Here is a 5,915-nt window from a genome sequence, read left to right on the forward strand (position 1 = left end):
TTATATAATATTTCAATGGACTGCAGGCATAAAAGAATAAAAATGAATGATCAATCACTCACTCTTTTTTTTAAGCATTAGCCATATTGGTAGCAACAGTTGCAAGTTAAATTGTCAATGTTTACACATGATGTTTTTTCTCTAGTTTGTTTGACAGCTCACAAAGACAGCTGTATGAGACTTCTTTGTGCAGGTCACTTGGTTAATTTGTGTGTGTGTGTGTGTGTGTGTGTGTGTGTGTGTGTGTGTGTGTGTGTGTGTGTGTGTGTGTGTGTGTGTGTGTGTGTGTGTGTGTGTGTGTGTGTGTGTGTGTGTGTGTGTGTGTGTGTGTGTGTGTGTGTGTGTGTGTCACATTAACAAGCTTCTCCTTTCTTCACACATCACACTTTATCTCTCTGTATCACTCTCTCTGTAAACTGTGTAAAGCTTGTCAGAGGGGAAACTGGGATTAGGGAGGCTTTCGCATCAAATCAGACAAAGGAAATGCCAGTAATTAGTAGTCACTAGGAGAGTGTGAAAAGATGTGCATGATCAAAGACTTTACCAAAGAATTTTACGCAGGTGAATGCCGTTGTGTACAGTAGCGTGGCGCGGGGAAAAATTAGGGGAAGCCAATAATACGTCCTTTCTTTTGGGGTGGGGGCCGGGTGTGTGGTGGTCAATGTAATAACGTAACCAGATTAGTGATTACAGCGCCCGGTATCATTTTACACACATTTTTATCATACAGATGCAGGACTTACACACGCCTGTTATCTGACTGACAGGTCCGCATGCACTCTCCAGCCGAAACTCTAATAAGCATTCATTCACAAACTAAATCAGGAGACCTTTAACGTTTTACGTCCGGTTCGCTCCTTTGTTCCTCGCTGTACATAGCTCCAGTTTGGGCATTGGCCTGTCATCAGATTGTATTTGTTATAGAGAGGCGAAGTCACGCCCATCTACTTCCGGTCAATGGGACCCCGGAAGCGAAAAATTATACATTGAATTCAATGGAGAGAGAAAACGTATCTTTTGATCCCGTTTGAATTGTGCCACGAACTACACATATGATGTTTGTCAATCTTAAACAATCATTTCCATGTCAAAAAAGTCACATTTTGTCGTAATACTGTTGAAATATAAGACTATGAAAAATACGCGACTACAAAGACTACAAATCCCAAATCCCATTCTGGGTCGCGCATGTGATGTCACAGGCGATAATGCTCCAAGTGGTTGCGACTCGTAATTAAAGCGAAGAAGAAGATTTCATAACTGATTTATTCCCTCCAATAAATATAAGAGATTGCTCCAATAAATTCACTTTTACAAGATGCCTGTGTGCTTTGTACCATGTTGTAATCACAAAAGTGATCATACCACTTGCTCGTTCTATCGCTTCCCGTCTTATGAAAGGACCAGGAGTCGCTGGATCAGACATATCAGGTAATATCATAGGTAATATACATGTTGTGCATGGAACATAGTCAAGTTAGCTACCTAGCTAGTAGCGACGAGTAGCGAGCACGTTAGTTAGCATTACATTACTTAGCCTTGTCATTTTTAGTAGCCTTACCATTAAGTTATTATTTTATTACATGAAGTACACCAAAATGTTAAACAGTAAGAGTAGTCATCATGGTAAGTATTTCGTGAAACATTTGAAGAGTGGCCTGCTGCGCCCTCCACCGGGTGCTAAGGAAGCAGTTCAGGGAGAGTCGAAGGAAGGCAGGCAGGCAGGGAGCTTTGCGTGACATTCTTCTGGACATGTGTCATTGTGATGACAGTGAGAGTGAGTCAATCTGTTTGTTGGAAAGACAGTAGTTGAGTGATTACTGAGAGAACATTATTAAAAGAGATAATTATTCAGTGTTGTTACTTTAAAGTGTTGTTACTGACCTGTTTCTCTTTTATTGTCTTTACCTCACCTGTAACTGCTGAGACCCTGAGGAACATGCACACTGACCTGCTCTGGCAACCTGATTTCCACTGTACGTGATAGTATTTGGTTATGGTATATTATTTATATACATCAAAGGCACAATGCACCCCCCAGAGACACACATGTATTGAGTGTGATATTTTGCATAGGTCATGTGAAATCATCTTTACATACTAGAAAACTGTAGGAGTGGCAACTTGTTTTGAAATTGAATTTTTAATATCCGATAATAAAGTTGATCTGTTTTCTTTATTCTTCTCTCTCCCCAGCTCCATCCATCACCGTTCTCTGTTCCTGCAGGTCCTGCTTGCTAATCAATGCTCATATGTTTTTACACAATTACAAATAAAGTCAATGTACTGTATGACATGAAGTTGTGCTTCATTCTGAGTCAATAATAAATTCATTCTGCTTTCAACTGCAAAATGATTGTGGACTGCACCGACATCCATGTAGCTGCCCCCCCCCACCCAGTAAGATGAACCAAGCAAAGCTGACACTCAACATACAGCTGTGCTCTTAAGTTTACATGAAAAATTTGTGAAATATTGGTAATTATTTGGAAAAAATGACTGACGATGCAGAAAACTTTTTTTATTTAGGAACAGTGGTCAGGTGAAGCATTTATCACTACATATGTGTCACACTTAAAAGGCCAAACACACTGGCCAAACACACCTCGTTTACAACTCCCCAGTTGACAGCCATGACTCCGTCTAAATTGTACCCCCCTAGCACCCTCTTCATGAGGGACGCGCATGGAGTGGATGAAAGTCCCGACCTCAGCACAGCACCAAAATTATTGGCTGTCAACCTGCCCTGCCTGTGTAACTGCCACTGAGGATTTGTCCGCTGTCCTACGGTGGCTGTCTGGATGGCAGCTTAATGGTCTCTGCTCAGTCGCATTGAGGCAAGAATTGCCTCAAGCCCCCGACCCCCACGCTCCTTCACCAGCTCCGGCACGTTGAAAATGGCCTGATGTTGAGGCTGCAGCTCTGGCTCAGGTGACAAAAGCCATGCCATGCCACGCTGCGCCCCTCAGTGGAGACCTGAACAAGTCTACTTCCTCAGTGGCGATGTCTCTGGCCAGTGGGTTGTATGTCTCCTCTTGTTGTTGGTAGAGTTGAGACACCGGCTGGACTACTTTTGAAGTGCCAGGCTTCCTCCACTGGCACTCAACTTCTGTGGAGCTGATCTGCCACATGGCAAATATTGCCAATGCTGCAGCGTGGCTGCATTTGTACATCCCCCGGGCACAACCACAGACAGCGCTCTGCATCGCGCCATCCTCTCCCATGTAGATCTGTACAAATAAAGTAAGTACCATGTTTGTTAACATGCTATAATAGATTGAATGAGCAATACAAGGATGGTCCAGATCTGGGGGTGGGAGGGTTTATTTTTCCAAAATGTTGTCCTCTTGTCTGATTGTTGTTGTTTGTTTTTTCTGAATTTTTTGTAATTTGTGTTGTATTGGTTGTGATTGTACATTGTATTTTTTTAAATGTGTATTACATTTTTGAAAAACATTTGATCAACAAAAAAGGATTTGGTCAGGGTCTAGACTCAGTGTGTAGTTTATGAATTAATCAATGCTCTCTACATTAGGAAAACATACCAGTGTACCAGAGGGAGTCACACACAGCTGTGCCTAGATAACCAAACAAATTGACAAGATAACCAAAATCCTTGAATCTACACACAGCAAATAAACTGAAATGACACAACGAGATGTAAAAAGGAGATCACACATATAGTCGATATAAAACTGGCCGCTTCAATCTGAAGAGCAACTAAAACAAAACACGGGAGTGTACCTTGTTCTTGTGAACACTAATGTTATCCACAGCATACAAACCCGTATACAGTACACCCGTTCTAGGTTCTGATTGGCTCTCTAGGTTGGCATTCTAGCTTCTGACTGGCTGTCCAGGTTGTCAATCACAGCCGTGGTTCATATTATGCTAGTCGACTCGTAACATCGCTAAACTTTTTTTCTTGACGGTTTTCTCAGTCAACTAATGCTATTGATAACAGTAACATAAATTAACACAGCCCTGCACACTGCAGTCATTATATGCCGGGTCTGTGGTTCATCATCTTCTTTTTCATTCTCCTCCTTATTGACTGACATTAACCTGTTAACATTGCACTCATATTACTCACCGAAACCTTGTAAAGCCGGTCCCGCATGCTGGCTCTTACAGAACCGACTAACTCCCCTTTCGTGTATGTACAGCTCTCAACGTGCCCGGACTTGTAGTGATTTTCACCTCGTTTTATACTTTTATTCTCATTCTGAAAGAATGAGGTTAAATGTGCCAACGTGACGGCCATCTTTGTGTTGGTGACGCGTATTGTGCGGGACCAGAGACATGTAGTTCACTGAGCGGCTTAACACAAAAAAATGTGTTACTTCACAGTTTTACGCCACATTTAAATTTTTTTGACTTGCAAAATGTTCTTTTAAATTGACAAACATCATATGTGTCATTCGTGGCACAATTCAAACGGGATCAAAAGATACGTTTTCTCTCTCCATTGAATTCAATGTATAATTTTCCGCTTCCGGGGTCCCATGGAGGCTCCCGGAAGGGGAGGGACTTCGCCTCTCTATTGCTGCTGCAGCGGAAGTTTAGTCCAATTATTTTTGATTAAATACTCCAAATCTCCACCCTCCATAATTGCACTTGCTTCAGTTGCTTGCTACTTTCTAACGGCGGTGAAAGTGGTGCAGTGACGCTATCTATCTTTTATCGATTAGATTTATGATTCGAAAATTATAAAAGTAGGGTAGACATGTGGATATTATCCGACTGGACAAAACTTGCATTTACCTAACAGGTTCGTTTTCCACTGACCTTTTTTCGAGCTATTTTCCAAAATCCTATGGAGAAATCCCATTGTTATTTTGTCGAGGGAAACCGGGCGCAGCTTACTTCCGCTTTTTGGGACGCGTCACTGCACCACTAAGTTGATGCGATTTGATTGGATTGTGAGGCAAGGGAAACCAGCCGCCTCTGGCTTCCCTTGGCATGGCCCTGACCAATCACAGGTTGGCAGGGGCAGGACGTGAGCCTCATCTGATTGGTCAATCCCTGCATTTTTTTTCACCAAGGGAAGCACATTTCGGCTGGCCTCCTCTCGCAACTGAGTGCAATCTACTGTTTCACCATAACATCTAGAGGGGCGCTGTTTCACTCTTTGTAAAATACTCAATGACGGCCCATCTACACTACAGGCATGAAAAAATCTTGAAGCTGGGCGTGTCTGAAGCTTGGCGATTTTTTGCGAGCAACCAATCACATGAATCTCCCGCCCCCGACATACAAAGCAATAGCAATGTTAAAACGAAGTAAACTGGATATAAACTCTCCAAACAGGTGAAAAAACTATCAGTTTCACCCACTGTCTCTGCCACCTCCCTCCATGCCTGGTTCCTCCGGTTTGTATCCCGGTAAATAGTTCCGGTCGTAAAGAACCGGGTGATTTGCTACCGTAATATCTCGTTTGGAATATGAGGAAATGAACTGCGGTCTGGCTCTCCCAGCTTGCACGCGGTTTGATTGGCTGCGCTTGCACTGGCGGGATTTGCATAAACGGGATTTCATTGGCTGATGCCAAGCATCGAGCCTCAAAAGTTGAACATTGTTCAACTTTTGATGCCGATAGATGCTCGTGATGCTTGCAAAGCCATGCCATGCTCCCCACAATGCAGTTCGGCGAAGATTCAAAATCTTCTACGTCACCCCATTCAAGTGAATGGGCGAAGCGTTGAAAGCATTTTTTGATGCCTGTAGTGTAGACGTACCGTGAGAATGGGTTATGGCTAGAAAGGATCCGTCTAATGTAAATATGACGTCACGTTCTCGTTCTAACTCTCGTTCTAATCGGAGCGGTAGCCATAACCGAATGGGTTATGGCTAGAAAGGATCCGTCTAATGTAAATATGACGTCACGTTCTCGTTCTAACTCTCGTTGTAATCGG

At 42.9% G+C, this 5,915-nt stretch overlaps 2 long non-coding RNA genes across 2 annotated transcripts; one reads left to right on the plus strand and one right to left on the minus strand.

The window, feature by feature from the left end:
- The first annotated feature begins 964 nt into the window (after positions 1-964).
- On the plus strand, positions 965-2,296 carry LOC307030511. The gene is made up of 2 exons (XR_013805676.1): positions 965-1,976; positions 2,197-2,296. It is a non-coding gene; the product is annotated as an uncharacterized lncRNA (long non-coding RNA).
- A 210-nt stretch (positions 2,297-2,506) lies between these two features.
- LOC307028955 lies at positions 2,507-4,340 on the minus strand. Its single transcript, XR_013805177.1, has 2 exons — positions 4,094-4,340; positions 2,507-3,230 (listed from the first exon to the last, which is right to left on the minus strand). It is a non-coding gene; the product is annotated as an uncharacterized lncRNA (long non-coding RNA).
- Between the last annotated feature and the right edge of the window lie 1,575 nt (positions 4,341-5,915).

The sequence above is a fragment of the Notothenia rossii genome (assembly GCF_949606895.1).
Source record: "Notothenia rossii genome assembly, chromosome: 2".
In the NCBI taxonomy this organism is placed as follows: Eukaryota; Metazoa; Chordata; class Actinopteri; order Perciformes; family Nototheniidae; genus Notothenia; species Notothenia rossii.